The sequence below is a fragment of the Neopsephotus bourkii genome, unplaced genomic scaffold (assembly GCF_033783945.1).
Source record: "Neopsephotus bourkii isolate Nb327-2 ecotype Australia unplaced genomic scaffold, CSIRO-AGI_Nbou_v1 NB_1624, whole genome shotgun sequence".
NCBI classification, from domain to species: domain Eukaryota; kingdom Metazoa; phylum Chordata; class Aves; order Psittaciformes; family Psittacidae; genus Neopsephotus; species Neopsephotus bourkii.
Window position 1 is genome coordinate 3,304,434 of NW_026902099.1, and position 22,489 is coordinate 3,326,922.

The window sequence follows — 22,489 nt, forward strand, 5'->3', positions numbered from 1 at the left end:
AGAGTCCATCCCCAGCATCTCTATGTGCCCCCTTCAGATACTGGAAGGCTGCTATGAGGTCTCCATGCAGCCTTTTCTTCTCCAGGCTAAAAAGCCCCAACTTTCTCAGCCGATCTTCATACGGGAGGTGCTCCAGTCCCCTGATCATCCTTGTGTCCCTCCTCTGCACTTGTTCCAACAGTTCCATGTTCTTTTTATGCTGAGGGCACCAGAACTGCACACAATACTCCAAGTGAGGTCTCACAAGAGCAGAGTAGATGGGCAGGATCACCTCTTTCGACCTGCTGGTCACGCTCCTCTTGATGCAGCCCAGGATACGGTTGGCTTTCTGGGCTGCAAGCGCACACTGAAGCTGGCTCATGTTCATTTTCTCATCGACCAGCACCCCCAAGTCCTTCTCCGCAGGGCTGCTCTGAATCTCTTCTCTGCCTAGCCTGTAACTGTGCCTGGGATTGCTCTGACCCAGGTGTAGGACCTTGCATTTGGCATGGTTAAAGGTCATGAGGTTGGCATCAGTCCGCATGACAAGCGTGTCAAGGTTCATCTGCATGGCATTCCTTTCCTCCATTGTATCAACCAAACCACACATCTTGGTCTCATCGGCAAATTTGCTGAGGGCTCACTCAATCCCATTGTCCATGACACTGACAAGTCCACTGTCACTGACAAAGATGTCTACCAACAGACATCTACACGTCTTTTAAATACCTTCAGGGATGGTGACAAATAACACTTAGGAAATGAAGTAGTTGGTAGCTTTGGCATCTGTGATATCTGGGGAAACCTGAAGATTATATTTTTACTAGGATAAATCCCCCAGAATATTCATGAATCAAAGTTAAGTTGAACATAAGAATCTGATTCATGTATTTTAAACCCACCCTTCAGAAAATATTTAAAAATGGTCTAAATAAACAGTTTCTCCTCCTAGATGGAATTTACTGCCTTGTAGAAGTAATCCTATCAATACTACAATCCATTACAATACACTTAAAGAGATAAGAAAGGTGGAGCAGTAAAGGGAAACAAGTCATTACTCACAATAAAAACATCATTAGCATAAACAGTTTAGCAGGCTTTAATCTTCTTGTAATAATACTGTTATTGCTGAAATACATCTGAAAAGGTACAATGCAAATAAGCTCTCAAATATATATGTCTTCAAATAAGGGCATGGAGAGGCAAAAGCAGATTACCAGTGGTTCAAGAGAAACTTCTCTGTTTAGTTTTGTGTTTCTATTTTAACGATGTTTGCAATAGAAACCAACAAATGTTTGCACTGGATATTTTCCATACTGTGTTTCATATGATATGTCATATAGAGATACTTAAATAATTGCCTTTAAAAAAATAACAGTTGTCATTTTTGCTTCAGGTGATATTTTCATTTTCCTGTTAATTCTTTGTTATATTTACTATTGGCATTCTTGTTATTTGGTTGTGAATCTTCCTGAAATTGGGTATGAAATTGAGTTTAGATTCTCATCGTGGAATCTGAAATGGTAGAGTTCAGTGTCATATGTGCATTTTGCTTTGTTCCTAACTCAATATAACTCAACATTTTGCTTTGTTCCTAACTCAGTAATAGTTAATACAGTCAATAGTACAAGTATGCTGGATTCCATAAGTACAGTACAAAGAGCTGTAATATTTACAAGTTGGTGTGCAATTTAGACAATTATTGATACATGTTTCATGTTTAAATGTTCCCACATGCCTTACAAAATAAAGCTTCATAATAAAGTTGTATTTCTCTGCCTTTGGTCAGCCAACAAAAGCCAGTGAAATGAAGAGCTAATGTTTTATTTCAAACCTTACCAGGATTTAGTTTGCCAAACCTGATTCCATAATGACTTGACTTCCAGTCAGCAACCCTACTGGACATAATGTAAGTAAGTATTCTCTGATCTCTCTTTATCATGTTGCTGAGATCGTCCATATGAATTAAATCTCATAAAACATGTCATAATGAAGGGCCTAGAACCTGAAGTCTTCCCACCCTCAGTATTCTTTTTACCTTGCACAGATCCCACTCCTGTCCGCATAAAGGACAATTTTTCAAGATCATGACCATCCACTATTTAAAAACCAGCCAAGCAAGGAGCTGGAGGCCTTTGAGACTGCACAGAGAAATAAATAAGGAACTTGGTTAATATTTTACATTCTGTATAAGGATTGGTTTGAATTATAGTTTCTCTCTGTAAGTCAGTTCAAAATAAAGAGCTGGAGATCGAAGGGAGAGAGCAGCAACCTGAAGGTGAAGATGCATTTCCTTACTCCTGAAGCTTAGTTAGCTTTGGAAAATTCCAGAAGATGAGTTTCTTTCCATGGAAAACTTGTCCTACTGATGATTTTGGAGACTGTAGGGAATTCACAGCTTCAAATCATTCTGCAATATCTAATCTATTAAATCGTAACATCATAGTGTTCATCATCAAAGGTGGATTTTCTTGAAAACAGGAAGCCTAAAGAGTGTGGTATTAGATCCTGTTCTTCACTAATTCAAGCAAATATATTTTGCAATGTCTTTTATAAACTCCATTATTAAGGCACTAAGCTTTTGTCTTCAGGATATTTAGAAAATGGTTATAGAATCTCACTTTTCTGAAAATTAGAAATCTTTAATTTGAAGCCTAAATATAGAATTGGATGAATTGTTTCCAGTTGTTCTTATACAGATATTTTGGGTTAGTATTTTTTACTCAGATGCAGTAATTCTGATGAGTGTATCGAAAGAAATCATGTCAGCTCATCACTGTTTAAGATGAAAAGTCCAAAGTATTTTGGCTGCTTTCATAAGAAAGGATTTCCACTCTTTTTATCATAAGGGTCACTTTTCAATACATCGTTCACTTTGTCTTTTCTGACTGGTGAGATTTTTATGTAGTACTCTGCAAGATGGACAAATCCTGGTAACGACATTTCCTCTGAGCTGTGCTGAAAATGCTACAGCTTATGGATCCTGCTGTCATTTGTTTTTCAACCGCACATCACTAGCAACTCCCAGTAATTCTCTGATCAACTAATATTCACAAGTGTAATTATTTCTAACATTTTTTCTTAAGTTTTGAACTCTTGGATCATGAAGAAATTCCAGGTAGTAGTGGCAAGAGTCCAAATTCAACCTGCCACACAGCACACTAAATTGATGACATTCATTGTTTCAAATGACCCTCCATAAACACCTGTCAGCAGGGTGAACTCCGGAGAACAACTGTTCTATCTATCTTAGGTGGTTCAGTTAAGTACCTAAAGTTAGGTAGGATGAATCTATGTTTAACTGCATAATCTTCTTATATAAAAATAATGAATCATGCATTTTTAATTACCACCACAAAAGGTTTTTACAAAAAAAAAATGAACTTACATCAAATCTTTTGATAATTAAATACAGGTTTTCAATAATCAAGCGATTTATTTTAAACATTTTCATGACTGACAAGAATAAATATTTACACTAGCCATTTAAGAGATGGAGGCAAAGGGAAATTTTATATAAATTTTTTATAGCAAGAGGAACTTTTAAATCTTATATCAGTTTATAATTTCATTCACTGCACTCCCACATTAGTTTCTCAAAGGGTCTGAAGATCTCTGGGATTGTTCTTTTTTTGCTGTATTTTTTTTCTGCATGCCTTTTTACTTACTGCAATATCTGAAAGTAAGCAAATTATTAATGTTTTGAGGTCTTTCTAACGTTACCACATTTTAAACTTCTTTGCTAAATCTCACCAACATGCACTAAATTAATTTCACTGGAAACTTCTTCCATTATTTTATAATATGGGAAAAATATTTTCTCTAATTCTTGGCAATATTTTATGTTAATCAGTGTCTAATAAAATATGACATTTGGATACCTCTGAGCTTCTTATAGGCTGATGCTGTTGAAAAAGACTGTGGAAGAGGCTGCTATTTTCTGTCAGAGAAGGTGGAAAGTGTTTTTTTTATTAAAAAACCCTGTGAATTCTTACCAGGCAAGAGGGATATGTATTGCTCTGTATAATGGAGCATTCATTTCATTTGTATTAGGATTGCAAATACGAGTTGGTTACCATCCCTCAAGGGAGTGTATCAGCATATTTAATATAATACTGACCTAAACAACTGTATTTCTGGAGGGAAAAGGAAAAACCTAGGGTACTTGGGAAAAAGGTGCTCTTTTCACAGGCCCTGTGCCCTCCACACTCTCTTTTCATGTCAAAACCAGATGTAGTGTTACAGATGAAAAAGATGTGTATGATTTTGTATAAATGTGTCCGAGCCTTTGTAGGGAATCTGAGCCTGCTTGAAGCCAAGGGCATTGCCGGGCTGCAGCAGGTCATCTTTCAGCATCAGTCTGCTGCTTCCCTCTTACCAATGTGATGACTAACACAAGGAAAGAGAAGAGGGTACAAAGATTTTTTTGAAGGACTTTTCCAAATATTTCCAGGCACATGGGAGGGAATGGTGAGAAGCCGTATTTCTTCTAAGAGAAAGGGCCTGAAAGGAAACTGGGACCTACATAAGGAAGTCTGTAGAATACCTTTGGAGTTGCATAGGTACTTTCAAGAGCAATAAAAGCAGTTTAGGGAAAAGAGCTCTGAATGTTGCTGGTCCCTAATAAAGACAGCTTCTGCTTCAGATTTTAAAAATATTGTCATACTCGACACCATTCATTAACTCTAATTTGGCCATTAAACTCCAGCCACCTTTGCCCTTTCCTAATGATTGTGACAAAATGCTGTCTGCAATCAGCAAGACTCAATCGTTGTGGGAATAATTTGAATAAATAATCAAGTCTGCAGCTCATCCATCACCTTGACTGATTTCTCTATTCCCTGTTCACCTCCTCATGACATTAGGCAGGTCACTTGATATAAGATATGCAAACAGTGAACTGAAATAGCCCAAGTCTGCTGAAATATGCTGACTGAACCTGTTGTTTTAAAGTAGCTATTCATCTTTGCATGGCAAGCACATACATTTTCTGTAGGCTTCTTTTCCTTGTCATCTTTATTTCAAGTAGGATGATATTTGTCCCCTTTACACTCATAGGACTTGTACTTACAAACCCATCTGTCTCATGTGAACACAGGAATTGCCTGTCCAATCTCCTGGATACTTACTAAAAGATAAGAAGAAAGGAAGAGTGAGCAGAAAGAAAGGCAATGGTAAGGAAATCAAAGGACTGATGAAAGCAACTAAAGGAATGTGGGGTGGGAAATTAAACTGATGAAAAATAACATGTAAAATTTATCTTCTGTTCTAATGAAATGTGTAAATATTTTTAATTGGGTAAAACAGGCCAAAAATTAAGTTATATTAAGGGTACCTCCAGATGGGATCATCTGAGTATTTCCAGGGCTATTTGGGAACTTAGTGACAGCCTGCTATCCACCTGCCTCTCTGCCAGACTTACTGCACCGGCTATGTACTGGGCAGCACCCAGCACACACCAGCTCCCCTGCAGCCGGCTGCTGCAGAACTCAGCCTGGTACACAGGCATAAAGCTAAGTTGGAGTTGGTTCAAAGTAGCATGCTGGGCTGCAAATGATTGTGCTGAGGTCTGGGCACATATGTTCATTTCCACCAGCTGTGCTGTGTATGGCAAAAGGCTCTTCTAGCAGTGAGGGAGGATGTCAGCTGGGAATAGCAACCTCCAAAACAGTCAAGAGCTCACCTGGAGGCTCCTTAGGACTACTTCTCAATACAAGTAAAGTGATCTGAATATCGCCCCAGGAGAATGACACATAAGCATAGTTTGAGTTTTGACTATTTTTTTTTTTCACCTCCTTACTTAAACCATTCTCCTGTTTCTTCCTCTTTTCATGGTCTGCATTTTCCCATGCTAGTATGTTTGCATGTGTTTATGCTGCTTACATGCCTATGAAACAAACAGAGACAGAGTCATGTTGTGTTAGTATTTAATAAAGCTCAGACCAAATCACTTTAGACCTTTTTCTGTTAGCTTCTGTAAGGAAGCCTACATAATTCGGGTCAAATCTACCCTACTGTGTAATCAGGAATGATTCTTGGTCTGCACAGGTACTAGAATGTATCAGTGATCACCTGTGAAATACCTGAGTGACAGAAGCGAGTTAAGCATCATCGGTCTTACCTGTTCTCCATAATCAGTCCTGATTCCATAATTTAGGTTTTAAAGTACAAAACCAGGCTTGTCTGGGGAGGTACAGACACTGATTTCTCTTCTTGGTGCAACTCAAACCAACTTTTTCTCTAATAGAACAGCCCAGAACTGACCCTACTTACGGATTTCTGCCTTTCCTATCTGTGTTGGTAAGCTCTGTTGTGATAATTGTATTATAAACCAAATAAATTAAATGAAGTAATTTCAAAATAAGCCCACCAAAGGAGGAGTATTTGGAAAGTCTTCTTCAGAGCTCATTTTTATTATCAGCACAGCCTCAATTGTGCCATTAAAGATAATACTCATAGAGCTACATCTCCAATCATTGAGAGTAGTTACCCACTTCTGTCTCAGCAGTTGTTTGTCTGGCTGCTCATTTCTGTCCTCTTGCTACCACCTGCACTTCAAAGATAAAACCAGAACACAGGATATTAAATATTTTCCAGCTAAAAATATAGTGTGTCCCCCCACTTCCTTCTTTTCTAGGACACTTCCAGCCAAGCCATACCCAGTACATCCTGTGGTTGCACAACCATCTGCACGTAAAGGAGGAATGAATGGGGAAGATGTCTTAAAACAGCTGAAGAAGTACCATCTCTAAAGTAATAACATCGACTGAGAAGTGGGATGAGCTCCCCCAGCAATGGCAGTACTGTTACCAGGATACGCCACAGACAGCTAAACTGCTTTGTCTATATCTAAGTTATATTGCAGTATAGGCATGCACAGTGTGTGAAGTTGTTTGTTAGGTCATCAAAGAAAGAATATATTCTGCTTTTAAATTATTTGACTTTTATTATGTTGGATAACACATATGAACAAACTTTCATTATATCAAAAAGATGCATATACATAAAATAGTAAAAATATTCAATAATTTTATACAAATGAAATTCAATATAATGTGATTTAAAGTAAACATGCTTTTAAGCTTCAAAATTTCCATCTCCAGGTATTCCACGATGATCTGTAATAAAACAATAATAAAAAAATAGAAGAAAAAAAATCTACTTCTTTTGAGAAGATGTGTTCATAAAAGCAAAATAAGAAGCTAGTGAGGTATGATATATGTCTTGAAACAACTAATATCTTCATAAAAATGACATACATTTTTGTGTGACAAACATTTTATTGCATGTCTCAGAGCTCTTAAATAATTCCCAGTTTAATTTTCGTTGTGTCCTAAACAGTCAATAATAAAGATTGTATTCCCTTGGTCTCTTATACTTTCATCTATATTCATAAAAAAAACTTCCATGTTTTCTGTTAGTTTCTTTTTCATTTCGTATGCAGAACTCAGTAACATTTTACCCTGAGACTCAGTTCTTAGGTTATATGATGACAAACTTTCATGCAATTAGATATATGTCCTGCATCTTTCACCCTCTCTTCTAGGCCACATAACTCGAACGTATGAGAATAAGTAAGCTCATCATGGGCAGTTAAGAGCCCATTTTTTAATCTCTTTCCAGATTCCTGTAATGTGTGGTGAGCTGCTTAGACTAATTCTGGGTCTTATCATCATCATCCAGAATTGTGTGGTTTCCCTCTGAAGGTACCAAACCACAAAGATTTATCTTAGCACAGTTGGATTAGTCAGATACTGTACTGGGGTATCAAGGGGTCTTCCCTGCCACAGCAAAACACAAACACCTGGGAGACCTGCAGAGGCTATAAGCCTTGTCACTAACACTTGTGCTTCTTCTGAGGCCCTCCATTGCTACATGGTAGGGGAATACTCCTTATAGCTGATACATCAATATTTTGTGAGTTTTGTGGCAGATAACAGACAACCTTGCTGATGTGTCCCTGGTGCACCTTTCCTCTGGTCAGTGTGTCAGGACTGCTTTGAACTCAGGAGTCCCCAGCTGTGAATCTGCGTGCCACTCTTCTGCATTTCTGGACCCTGATCAGATGGAGGCAAGAAATAGAAACTCAGCTGCTCACTACATAGTCATCCCAGGCATGCGCAAAAGCATTTGGAGAACTTTCAGCTCAAATTTGGATACCTCTTATTAGGGTAAATGACTGAGCAAATTCTTTCTGGACTGCAGTGCTGAACAGGGACCTCGCTTCTGTTCTGGCAATACTTTTCAAAATATTAAAGCAGAAATGTATGTGACTAAACAGAAATAAAAGAAGTCTGCAAATGCTCAATCTGATTTGATCATAGGAATGTTTCTCCTGATTCCAGCAGAGATAAAATTAGATTTCAAACAAGTAATTAAATAGCATGAACCTTGAAAGCAACCTTTGTCTGCAGTGAACTATAAACAGTAGTATAATACATGTGGAAAGAAACTGGCCCTTTTTATTTAATCTTAATATACCTGTGTAACACCTGACCACTTTTCTCAAGTGTGACATGGTTAAACATTTATCAGATTGTGGTTCCATAGTTATTACTGGATTTATGTATCACTTCCTAGCTTAAAAACAGTCTAAAATAAGGCCAGCATATGTCAGCCTTGCAGTTAGATCAGGCAAAATATGTAATATGCCATTTACAGAAAAGAGTGGAGAACACCTCTTGCAGGACAAAACCTTTCAGAAATTCAGGCTGTAGTCTGAACTGCCAGACTGATACACTAAGTCAGAGATGTAGTGTGGCCATACTGGTTGTGCTCTAGTACTAGGATCCCTTACGCTGGATTTACTATACTGTTGACACTAAGCCGCATTGTCTTCCCTTGAGAGAAATTAATGTAGGAATTGAAGATTTTATTTTGTAAGGGAAGACAAAAAAATGTAATGGCAGGAAGCATAGCAAGAACAGTCAATAATATATTTTATAGTTTGATCATTTGAAGTTTTTCAACATCAGATTGTAGCTCTGTCATCCTTCACTGCAATATATTTTAAAGCTCAGTCAGGTGCTCCTGGCTTGATATCAGGATCTTTAAATGTTTGCTTTCCCAGTCTATAATGATACTGAGAGAAGAGAAACTGAAAAAAAATGATACAGTTGTCCTATTAAACAGGTGATGGTATATACTCAATGTTTGTATATAATTTCAGTTAGATAATTAATACTAACACTATTTCTGCTGACAGAATGGTTTTTTTAGTCTGTAGCTCTCAATTTCTGTTACAAGATACCACGACCTTTGTCTTGCACAAAGCAAAACTTAGAGTCAAAGAAGCTTAAATGACTTCTTTATACCAACACAGTGAGTCAGCATTACTGCAAAGCACAAAAAGAAGACCTTCCAAGTTTCCATGGTGCTGCATAGTCTACTACAAAACACTAGTACTCTGGTCAGTATTGTATGTGTTACAATGCCTCATTTGGGATCTGTTATCCTTTCCAACACAGCACACCTAAGTCACGTTGCAAAGATCTTTCGGTTATGTCTCCAACAGACTTGTGTAGTAAAATACAGAAGTGAACTTTTTCCACCCAGCTGACGAACCAAATAATCAGTGTACTGAAACTGTCCACCCTGGTACTCACTGATGTTAAAGTATGGCCCATCTCCCCAGCATTTCCATGTGCAGCTTGCAGCTGAATATGAAATTTAAGGTTGCCTTCTGGGAAATGGGAAAGCCAATAGTAGTACCACTTTTAAATTTGCTTTCACTGGGGAGATTAGGAAGTCTAAATGCAACACCTGTTTCCTAAAAGTAGCAGGAAAACTGCTGTGCTATTGCGTTTCTTATATTTGCTAATGTCAGTTTAGCCTTTTCTCAGTAAACGGCTCTCCCAGCACCATGCTCAAATTCTGGGTGCAAAATGAAAAACATTGTTTGTTTCATGATGGCATCACCTGTGCTTAGCTCTGGGTTTTCTGAGGGGGGAGTGTTTTTTTGTTAATATGAGCCCACAACAACCTAACAGCTCTTTCTTGCCCATCTTATAGTATTTGTCATAGGCTGAAAACTATTTAGTCAAATGTCCTTTCCTTTCTACCAGGGGAAGATCTATTCTTTACACTGTTTGGAAGCCAGCACATCAAACAGAAAGGTAAAGAATGAGCACTCAAGTGAACACATCACTTTTACTGACCAAATTACAGTCTTACCAGTGTAGCACAGGCATTTATATGACCCCCAATGAGTTGTTTTAACTATTTTATTTGTAAATGGGATATTTGAGAGCTCAGACTTACAAACTGAGCCCTTCAAGTAGTTAAAGTACAATAAAGATATCAGCAAACTGTGTGATGAAGGTGGTAGCTTTGGCTAAGGACTGTCAGGAGCATGAAATTTTGAGTCTAGCTGTGGTACAGACTCCAAAAAAATCATACAAACTGTATCCTGAAAAAAATTTGTCATGATGGATTCCTCTAGTTTTGTAGATTGTGACTTAAAAAAACCAAGGGTACTAGTTCCAGAAAAGATAGGTGGTATTTTCTGACAGATATAATCAAACTTGCTCTACAAAAGACATTGGCAGCTCCCCTGAAACAAAATTAAAGAGCTTTTCATCCACTGTATATATGCAGTGTTAGCATGTCCGTCCTGGGACTTCTCTTAGAAGTTCACATAAAAAAAGACAAGCAAGAAAACTGCAGAAAATAATGTGATACTTGCTGGCTATGGATCAGTTTTGTACATAGGAAATGATACAGTAGCTCACATGATACATTCATTGTCATCAAAAGTTCAGTGAAGTTTCTGCTATCTTAAATTAACTAGTTGTTAAAAGCTACTGCTGATAGGATTGTCAGCAAGAGGAAATTATTTTGCCTTTGTCCAGAAACCAAGTCGTTACAGGTGGAAAATACTACACCCTTGAAGACAGATACGTTTCTTAAACCAGCAATAAAATTTATCAAAAGTTGGCTTTGGACAACCTTTTTTAATAGAGGTTTTTATCTGAAGTTAAAGTCAGTGTCTAAGGCTTAGGCATCATGGAGATAGCACCACCTTGGCTTCAGTAATTAAAAATGTAAGGAATCAAGTCTAGTCAGAAATAGGGTCTACCAAAGCATCTTAAATGAAGACTGGAGAGTGTGATCACATATAGAGACATTTCAGACACTAAAAAAAATCAATGCAAAACTTGAAAACCTTAACTTCTGATATAAAAACATTCTTATTTCTTTGAGAATACAGAGACAGTATTGAAAATGAAAACTAGTGCTAAGCAAATTGCACAAACATCGTATGTAACATTCAAACTAAATTTTATATTAAGTACTACTAAACTCAGAGGCACTCATATATCTGAGAAAAACATTTTTCCTAGCTGTCTTTTCATGTTGTCCACATGGTGTAGCATTGCTGTGAAAGTGAAGGAATTAAAAATTAATATACATTTCGTATTTCATAGATCACAATATTACATGAATAATATTTTAATTATAATTTATCAACATAGTGATGTGAGACTAAAATATATGAACTTAAGGTTATTTTATATAAAGAGAGATGTATTATATTCATATGTAAATATTCACTGAAACTTCTGGTCTGCAATTCCCTGTCAGTATCAGTGCAAACTCCCCATACTTATCCCAGCACATAGTCTGCTTTTTTCATCCTGTTCTTTTATAGAAGTGTGTAACATAAAGACACCACTCTGCATCTGTTGTCATGAGGAGCAATATTCAGTTTCCCCGATTTGTTTTGGCTTTCAGCCCCACTTTAGTTGTACTCTCCTCATGAAAAGAGAGATGTGGAAAAGACTTTCAGAGGTCATCTAGGCCAAGGTGGGAACTACTAAAGCTACGTCACTGCTGACATTCATAGAAAATAAGGGAAATTTCACATCCTCTTTGCACAATCTACTACAGGACTTAACTGTCCCTGAGACTGAGAAGTTTCTTCCCAAGAACTGTGTTAGATCTGTACTGCTGCAGACCCGTTGCCTAAATCTCTCTACACTGGACAAGGAGAACAGTGATTTCCTTTCTCTTCTCAGCATCTTTTCACATTTGAAGATTATTATCATATTGCCCCGCAGTCTTCTCTTTATTGTGAGCAGCTCTGCTTCCTTCAGTGTTTCCTGGCAGGCTGAATCTTCTAGTAAAACTTACTGCTCACTTCTAAACTTGAACAAATCCATCTCAAGTGCCTCAGACCAGGGATATTAATCCAACTAGTCCTAGCCAATGCTAAAGAGGGTGGAAAGAATAATCCATGCTTTGCAGTCTCCACTCCTGGTAGTAAATCCCAGTGTGAAATCTGAGTTTTTCACAATAGTACACTATTACTTACCTGTGTTCAGTTTATGATCCATTAATGAGGATGTCTCTTTAAAGAATCAGTATAATGACAGCTGTTCTCTGTATGTGTGTTATTTTGCATTTAATAATTCTACCTAAGTTCAGAACCTCATATTATTACGTACAGAGTTGAAGTAGCTGAAGATAAACTTTTTTGGATTCAAGACGCCATTTCAAAGATCCTAATTAAAAAAATACATCCTTCCAGTTCGACTGTAGATTAATGGCAGCTTCAGTTGTGGTTTTATATTATTTTTTGACACCAGTTTTTCTACAGATCTTTCTAACTTTTTAATGAGAATGCCACATAAGAATCAAAAACTACATTAAAGTCAAGCTGTATTACAGCTTCTGCTTTCCTTCTGTCCACAAGATCTGTTACCTTATGATAGAAGAAAATTAGATTGATTTGACACAATTTGTTCTTGACAAATCCCTGTTGGCTCTTGTTCATCTCCCTTGTTATCTTCAAGGTGCTTACAGATAGCTTATTTGTCCCAGTGTTTTTCCAAGAACTTGATTTTGTTGGTCTGTAATACTGTTTCTGTTTCCTCTTGTTTTATCTTCTCTGTCTCTTTCTTTCCCTTTACTCCCTCATTGTCTCCTTATTTATTAAACCAGGTATTATGTTTACTCTTTTTAGTATTTTGAGAACTTCATCCCTTTCCCTGAGTTCCCAAAGAGAACAGGTAACAACTCAATTTTCTATAAATGTTATGAATATGTGTTCATATATTAATAGGAATAGCTTCTTCAACTAATACTGGGATGGAAAGACTCAGGGCTAATTTAATATTTAATCTACCCCCACAGCCAACTACCTCAGTTAACTTCATATGAAAGTGCATTTGAATTAAGAAGTCAAGCCATTAACTGAAGCAGCTGAAGCTGCTTTTTCTTGTTTTATTGTTCCTGCTGCAGGGACAGTGACCTGGAACAGAAGTTCAGACTGACAAACAAGGGGCTTTATGCTCATCTGAGTTCAGTGTTACGAGCCCAAAGTGTCATTAAACCAGTGCTGCACATTGCAGCTAAAGCCTCAATGAAATGGAGCAACGCAAGACAACTCTCTTGCCCATCCAGTGACATCTGTGACCAGAGTTTCATCCCACTTAGTAGTGAATCAGCTCTCACTGGATTTTCCACATACTAGTAATGTATTTACAGATGTTTTCTTTTTCCTCTTTGTGGTCTTTTCTGATGGTACTGTATTTCGTGGCTTGGCTTTTCTAATTTTGTCCAGACATACTTACACTGTTCTTTTATCCTTGTCCCTGATATACTGACCTAGTTTCCAGTTTCTTCCTGCTTCCTTTTTGTGTTTGAGGTTAATGAAGAGCAGAAGATTTAGCCAAGCTGATCTCTTGCATAAGAATAGTTTATGATTGTGATCTTAATAGTGTTGCAGTAAGGAACTGCAAAATTTCCTTTTTTCTTTACCTCTGTTTCTCAAGAGAACTAACCTAGTAATTCTCTGAGGGCAGTTTTTCTCAGAAGCTTTTAATGCCATTTATTTTCCATTACTTATATTTAAAACAATCTGTCCTGCTTCAGATGAGGCAAATGAGACAAGCTGTCTAAATAAAAACACTCAGGATCCAGTCCGTGAACGAAATTCAGCTGTGAAATAAGTCTTCAACATAAGTCTTTTCAGGTAGGCTCTGCTTGTAAAACATCAGGGTATATTTCAAAAGTAAAATAAGAAACTGTGATTCATAATGGCTGGACTCCTCAGTTTCACAAGAAGAATATACAAATACTAGCTTTTCCCTTTCAGCAAGTTTACAAAACTCAATATTACAAGAAGGAATGTGAAAAGTTGTCCTGTTGCAGAAAACAGCTAATGCAACTCTGCAATTCATGTTCTACATTAAGAAATCGTTCTAAGTTTTATTCTCCCTGAAATGTGTGAATTTCTTTGGGCTTTTGTGTCTTTATAACAGCTGTAAGGCTTTAAAGGAGATCACATTTTAGCATTAAATCCCATTATGCATCATATAAGCTTCTTTGATGTAGGATGTAATTTCAAGTATCTGTATACAGACTTATAGCTTGCAGCAGTCAGCACCACCACTTAGAAGTTATTATGGGTTTTACATTTTGTAACTTTCTTTTAATCTTTTAAGTGTCTCTAGGGAAGTCAGTCATGTTTCTCAATGAAAAGTTGAAACAGTAGCAACCTTCTGAATGTATTATATAGATAATTTCAGTATTTTTAATAACATTGATTACTTAATTGCACTTCAAGTCCTAATATAAGAGTTTCTAATTTAAGGTAATGGGCTAATGAATGCCCATAACCATGTGTAACTAATATTTTTTATTGCTGTGAAACACTGCCCTGAACCCAGGCAACCTATCCTGAGAAAACAGGAAAAATAAAATCTACTGCTCAGACACAGTCAAGGCCCAGACAGTCAGTCACAGAAGGCTGTATAACCTTTCTTGCACATAAGTGAAGACCTTGGTTATTCATCCATCAGCTTTAACAGCTGTTATACTAAGTTGCAAATACTTAGCAAAATCAAATTTGGGAAGTTCATTATAAATTATCTAGGATTGAGAACAGGTTTTGGAGGTGAATGAGAGAAAGTGTATCTGACATTTTGACCAGTCAGAAAGGAGATGAAGCTGATTTCTTTTGGTATAAATTCTGTCAGCAATCAGAATATTGCAAGTGTAAACATTCATGGGGGTCTTGCAATATTTTTCTAGTGAGATTAAGACTGCAGTATGCAAGATGAAAGTGTGGATCGTGATGTACTTGATAAAACTATTATGGGTTAACATCTGAATTAACACAAAAGCCTGTTACAAAGATACTTTGTTATATACAAGGGAACTTATAACTTTAAATTAGTATGTACTTCTATAAATTGCACACATGTAAATAATAACCAGATATCTACTTTTTGTGAGGTCTTTAAATAGACAAACTATTGACCAAAGCTAAGCTGAGGTCAATATTTTTTCAAGGGGTAATAAATCTCAGTGCTTTCTGTAGCATAGTCAATTCAATGTAAAGCTTACATTAATGTAAAGGTAATATGGCTATGACAGGCCCTGGAAAATAAAGTTGTTTCATGGGGAGTTTTTCTTTCAATTCTACTGACTGTTTTACAGATGAGGAAAAATAATTGTAATGAATATTAAAAATTGGGAGAATAACTATTGTGGCACTAATAGAGTCGCACAGTTCTATGTTAATTAATAAATTATAGAACGTTAAACTCACCCTTCATAATGGCAAAGTAGCGATAGTCCTGGTAGTTATGAAATTGACAGAGGATAAAGCTCTGCTTTGTATGTGTAATCAAGACCTGGTTTAGTTGGCTCTGGTCTCTTCCTGATGCTCTGCTCCAGTAGCTTCCGAGATTGCAAAATAAGCAACAGTTTATCTTTAGTGTACTTCTGAAAACTACAGCAGTTCAGAAGCAGATCAGCAAGCTGCTTCACATCTGACTGCTGGAGCAGAGCATAACACTCACTGTGGAAACTCCTGGGATGCCTCAAACTAAACTGCAAATGTGTGCTAGCCCAAAGTAGGAGGAAAACTGCTGTTGTGTTACTTTGTTTGACTTCAGACACGGATTTAATTTTTCTAAAACCTTTTTCACTCAGATGTGTGGTCTTTTCATCAAAGTGATAAACTCTGGTTTGCTGCTATTCAAGAGGTTTCCAGGTTGCTTCTGCAGCTTCTAAACTGCCATCAGAGATGATGCTTTTTGTCTGAGCTCTTACTGATGTCACCTTGAGTTATGGTGATGTACTTCCACGCAGACAAGCAGCTTTGGTCCCATGCACTGTGAAAAACACAGAAAAACCTCAAGTGTTCCCAGACTCTGTATTTAGTCAGTCACTGTTTATAACTACGTGGTGGTTGCAAAAGAATGAAGTTTGACATTTTTGTGGCAGCAAAATAAAAAAAATGTAATTTTTTTTCCATCAGGTGGAAGAAATAATTTCACTTGCTTTTGCTTGATGAGACTGAGTACAGTCTGTAAAATCACTAAGGATATCTTCAAAAGAGTGATGCTGTGATGCTGGTAAGAAACTAAACCAGCTTGGTTTTCTGTGATTGAAGGTACAGTAACAAAATTCTCTCTGAGAGTATCAGTAGGAAAAGGTGAAATACTTGGGAGAAAGCTGGAACTCAATGAGTGTAAGCCATGCTGAATGGGAACTACGACTTCATTAAACCAGTGGGGTCATTATTTTGAGAATGTTAAAGCAGCAGAGCTGACATTATAAAGATATTCCCAGATGCAATTCTGACTGTTTGGAGCAGGGCTTTGCAGATTCCTGGAAGTTTGGACTGTAACAGCAATGTACAATGAACAGAAATGTACAGTGTCTACCTTTTCTCAGGGAAGTTGTGTGCCTAAGTAAAGTAATGTGGTTATATCAATGGCCTCTTCTAGGGAGTCCAGTATAGCTGGTTTTAGCTTGTTTTGATAAACACCCACAAAGTATTTGGAAATCTACAGTGACACATTTGAGTGTTACATGGTAAGTGAAGAGCAGAAAAGATCATAAGAGACATTGACATGTAGAAGCATACTAGGTCAACCATTGGGAGCTCCTGACTATGGCAGATTCACTCGGTCAAGTTTAGAGTATTAAAGGTCCATGCATTGCTGTAAGTGGGGCATAGGCCTTGGTACCCAGCACCTGCAAAACTGAGCAGTCTGTTTCCCAATGCAGGTATTGTTTTCCTCTGAAGTCAGAAAAATTGAGCTCCAGTCCTGGTATTGGTCCCATAAGATTAATTCATTGCTCAATTAACAAGTTAAAAATACCAAGTGTCTTTCAAGAGTCTCCAGTAGTCATCTACTAATTCTATAGCACAGTCACTTGTTTTCATTCATCTAAGAAAAAAAAACCTGAACACATAAATAACTACTATACTAGTTTCTGGCAGTAAGACCTGTATGACTGAAGTCCTTTTTCAAACAAATAAATACTTACTGTAAATGCACTTTACATGTTCATGAGGGTATTTAGACCTGCAAACATGCCTACCCAAATGAAAACTTAAAGAGAATGGGATTATTTCATTCAAATTCATGTTTTCGAAACGTCTACATGTAGCAGGGTTATCTAGACTTTTTCCTAATACAGAGAGGCATTTTGGATTATGCCCTCCTTGTCCCATCCTATTGTAAGTGACTAAAACAATTGAAATCATTTGCCTTCTGAAGACATTTCTGTTTATTGTCTATAGGGAGATCCTAAGAAATAGCATAACACCATCAAACTGCATGTTGTCTTCAGTACAAAAGCTGGCTTAAGAAGTCCTTGTCCATCACTGTCCACTCCCGCCATGTATTTATGTTTATGTGAAATTACCAAAGCCACTGTCATGGTTTAAGCTCAGCCAGTAATGCAGAGGTGACAAAGAGAACAGCTCTGGGCTAAACATGACTGTTCAGTGGGTGGAGGAAGGCATTTCTAATCCTCTTTTGCAGAGATGTTACAGATCCAATAGCAAATATACCAACAGCACAGAGACAGAGCTAGAGAGAATAAATAATATTACCTTAAATCAGAACCACAATCCATTATCCTAACTCGTTTGCTAGGATACCTCTTTTAGTTGGCTAAAATGTGATTAAATCTGCATTGCCGAGTATAAAACACATATAATTTTCTTAAAGTTAGCTTTTGTTTTTAAGCAAAAAATAGTAAAGTTTGTAACATTTGAAAAACTGTTAACAAATGTGTTTGGGTCTTTTCTTTCTTGATACCTGTTATTTTTATGTTTTTCACATAGGTTGATGCAGGAACTTCACAATTCTGTAGGATAAAAACTAATAAAATCAGCAGGACAAGAAGAAATGAATAGCAGAATTTTCAGTTACAACTTCCCTTGGGAGAAGTAGACAGTGTTCCAAGTGCAATTTTTATAGGATTAGAAAATAAATTATAATACAAAAGCATTTCAGGACTGACAATTGAAGCAGGAACTGCAGAACTCTGTAAAGTTATAATTGGTTTGTCAAATTAAATCAGAAAGTAAAATATTGGGTGTCACAACCTCTTCTATAGACTGGCTATTAAACAGCCATTTTTTATGGGATTCATCTTCTGATGAAATGAGATTCATCTCACCAAACTTTAAATATCTACTTTGTAGCATTCTACATCTGAGGTAGTCTCCCTAACATCCCTTTATGTCAGTTTTAGATCAGATAAAAAGGTCAGTTTAGAGTTCAATTAATTTGATTTATTCTGGTTGCCTGCTTTCACATGAGTTGAATAGCACCCAGGAAGAACATGTTTTTTTCAAGAGATTATTAAAAAAGCTCTCTTTCACGGACACCTCCTTGTCATGGGGGAAGAGCTTGCGTGCCCTTGTGAAGTTGGGAGCTATGCTGGTGGTGGCTTATGCTTCCGGTAGGGTCTCCCATGCCAGTCAGCTCTCAAATGAAGGGTCAGACAAAGTGTGTCCATGGGCAGGATGGGCTCACTAGCCTTCGGGCAACCATCCTAGGAGAAGGACAACTCCAACTTCAAACCCGGGCAGATGGAGCTCGTACAGCCCTGTAAGGCCATCTATCTAAGAGAAGGACACTCTAATCAAACCTATGACCTGAGGACTTTGCTGTCACCGTCCAAGCTCGCTAGGCCCTAGCAGATAAACCTCAGGTGTAAAGGGTGAGGCCAGTTCTGCGCACACTGTGCCTCAGCTAAAATAAATCCACTGCGCAGGCCCGAAGGCTTTACCCACACTTGCAAAGCCCTGTAGCGACAGGCGAGGGACAAAACGGCAGGTGATAAGGTGCACTGGAAGTCGCAGACCCAACCCTGCATGCAGGCGGTTCAGGACATTGGTCGCTTGAGACTGACCCAGGAGATGACAGTCTTGTTCAGCATCATTCTGAATGACCAAGCAGCCTTTTTCAAGGACAGCACTGCTTGCTCCATATGGAGAGAGGCCTAGAAAAGGTGGCCTAACCAAAGCTCATCTCCTCCTCCACCTGGTTGGCTAGCCACGGCCAATGGGCAACTTCTATTGTGGTCAATTAAAGACAAAGAGACAAAGGCATACACCTGCCTCCAAAGGTGTGTCCAGATTGACACTCACATGTTGGAACATCAGAACCATGCTTGATACAGCGAATAGTGGGCGTCCTGAGCACCGTTCTGCGCTAATTGCCCATGAATTGTCATGACTTAACATCGGTATCGCTGCTCTCAGTGAAGTTCGCCTTCATGAGGAAGGTAGCCTCAAAGAACATGGTGCTGGCTATACACTCTACTGGTCAGGCAAATCCAAAACTGAAAGTCATCTTTCTGGAGTCGGCTTCATGATTAAAAACTCCACAGCCTCTAAACTTGAAAATTTGCTGATAGGTCATTCCGACCGTATTATCTCCTTACGTCTTCCACTACACAATAAGCAACACGTTGTTCTTTTCAGCATATATGCTCCAACTCTGCAAGCCAATCCTGCAGAAAAAGAAAAATTCCACTCCGACCTGTGTCACCTCACTCAAAAGGTTCCTATAGAAGATAAGATCATAATCCTTGGTGACTTCAACACCCGAGTAGGAAAGAACTTTCAAGCCTGGAAAGGAGTACTAGGCAAGCACGGTGTTGGCAGCTGCAATGATAACAGTCACCTCTTACTAGAGTTCTGTGCAGAGCAACAGCTTACCATCACCAACACTATCTTCCAGGAGAAAGACAGACGGAAGACAACCCGGATGCATCCTCGATCTAAACATTGGCACCTTACTGATTATGTATTACTGCGCCAGAGAAATATTCGTGATGTTTGCCAGACCAGAGTGATGCCTAGTGCAGAATGTCAAACAGACCACCGCCTTGTGCGTTGCAAACTTAATTTCCACCTCAAGCCCAAACCTAAGAGGGGCGGCATTCCAAGGAGGAGGCTCAATGTTAATAATCTTCAAATAGCTGCAGTGAGGGACAGCTTTCAGGCTAACCTTCAAACAAGGCTTGAAGACCAACTTACAGATCCTTCTCCTGAAGCGCTTTGGCAACATATCAAAAACAGCATCCTGCAGTCCTCCGTAGAATCCATTGGGTTCTCCTCAAAGAAAAACAAAGACTGGTTTGACGATAGGAACCAGGAGGTCCAGGAATTGCTGACTAAAAAGAGATCTGCTCATCAAGCACACCTCGCTCAGCCACTCTGCCATGTAAGAAAAGCAGCCTTTCGTCTTGCATGTAGCAAACTCCAACAGAAACTTAGAGACACCCAGAACAAGTGGTGGCTCAACCTAGCAGAAAAGACTCAATGATGTGCAGATCTGGGTGACCACAGAGGATTCTATGAGGCTCTGAAGGCAGTGTATGGACCCACATTTCAGGTTCAAAGCCCCTTACTTAGTGCAGATGGCCAAACGCTTCTTACAGATAAAATCTCCATCCTGAATCATTGGTCTGAACATATTCAAACACTCTTTAGTGCTAATCGTGTAGTCCAAGGCAAAGGAATCAGGCACATTCTGCAACATCCGGTGAAAAACGAATTGGATTTAGCCCCTACCATGGGAGAGACTCTTAAGACCATACAGCAGGTGAAAACTGGCAAGGCAGCTGGGGTTGACGGAGTCCCACCTGAAATACGGAAGCACGGAGGCCAAGCACTTCACGCTAAATTTCATGAGCTAGTTGTGTGCTGTTGGGAACAAGGCAAAATACCGTCAGACTTTCGTGACGCAATCATCGTCACTCTGTATAAGAACAAAGGTGTCAAGCCAGACTGCTCAAGCTACTGTGGTATAACTCTGCTCTCCATTGCTGGTAAAATTCTTGCAAGAATACTGTTGAACAGATTATTACCTGCTATCGCAGAAGAACTTCTACCTGAAAGTCAGTGTGGTTTCAGGGCTAATAGAAGTACCACAGACATGGTATTTGTTCTCAGACAACTGCAAGAAAAGTGTAGAGAACAGAATAAGGGGTTATATGTAACTTTCATTGACCTCACCAAAGCTTTTGACACTGTGAGCAGAAAAGGCCTGTGACTGATCTTGGAACAATTAGGTTGTCCCCCCAAGTTCCTCAAAATGATTATTCTGTTACATGAGGATCAGCAAGGCCAAGTCAGGTATGGCAATGCACTCTCTGAGCCTTTCCCAATAACCAATGGTGTGAAACAAGGTTGCGTTCTCGCACCGACCTTATTCACAATCTTCTTCAGCATGATGCTCCAAAGGGCTACAGCAGACCTCGACGAACAAGACGGCATTTATATTCGATATCGTACCGATGGTAGCCTATTCAATCTAAGGCCACTGAAGGCCCACACTAAGACCCTAAACCATCTTGTCCGTGAACTGCTCTTTGCTGATGATGCCGCCCTTGTTGCCCACACAGAAGCAGCTCTGCAGCGTTTAACATCTTGCTTTGCAGAGGCGGCTGAGGTTTTTGGGCTGGAAGTCAGCTTGAAGAAGACAGTAGTCCTCTACCAACCTGCACCCCAAGAAGATTATCGCCATCCCCATATTACCATCGGCGAGTCAGAGCTTAAGACAGTTCAGCAGTTCAGCTATCTGGGAAGCATCATTTCCTCGGATGCCACGATCGACAAAGAGATAGACAACAGAATAGCAAAGGCATATAGAGCCTTTGGAAAACTCCATAAAAGAGTCTGGTGCAATAAACACCTGAAGAAAAGTACAAAGATCAGTGTCTACAGAGCCATTGTATTGTCTACTCTTTTATATGGGTCTGAATCATGGGTCATCTACTGTCATCACCTGCGACTCCTGGAACGCTTTCATCAGCGCTGCCTCCGTACAATTCTAAACATCCATTGGACTGACTATGTGTCTAATGTCACTGTCCTCGAACAGGCAGGGGTCACCAGCATCGAGGCCATATTGCTGAAATTGCAGCTGCGCTGGGCAGGGCACGTCTCTAGGATGAAGGATCACTGCCTCCCCAGGATCTTGTTTTACGGTGAACTTGCCACCGGTAGCCGCAAGAGAGGTGCCCCAAAGAAGAGATATAAGGACTCCCTGAAACAATACCTCAGTCTTGGCCATACTGACTACCACCAGTGGTCCACCTTGGCCTCCAATCGGGAGACTTGGAGGCACACCATACATAATGCCGTTGACTCCTTTGAGAGCTCACGAAGAACTAGTCTCAAGGAGAAAAGACAACGCATAAAGAATTGTGCCCCACCTGTACCACCCAAGGAGACCTTCTG

The 22,489-nt window shown here is 38.8% G+C and overlaps 1 long non-coding RNA gene across 1 annotated transcript in view; it reads right to left on the reverse strand.

Moving 5' to 3' along the window:
• Window positions 1-5,757: 5,757 nt before the first annotated feature.
• Window positions 5,758-22,489, reverse strand: part of LOC133222910 (uncharacterized) — a 47,737-nt gene continuing 31,005 nt past the window's right edge. Inside the window, exon 4 of the long non-coding RNA XR_009728408.1 lies at window positions 5,758-5,866. This is a non-coding gene — a long non-coding RNA (uncharacterized LOC133222910). The remainder of the gene's footprint in view (window positions 5,867-22,489) is intronic.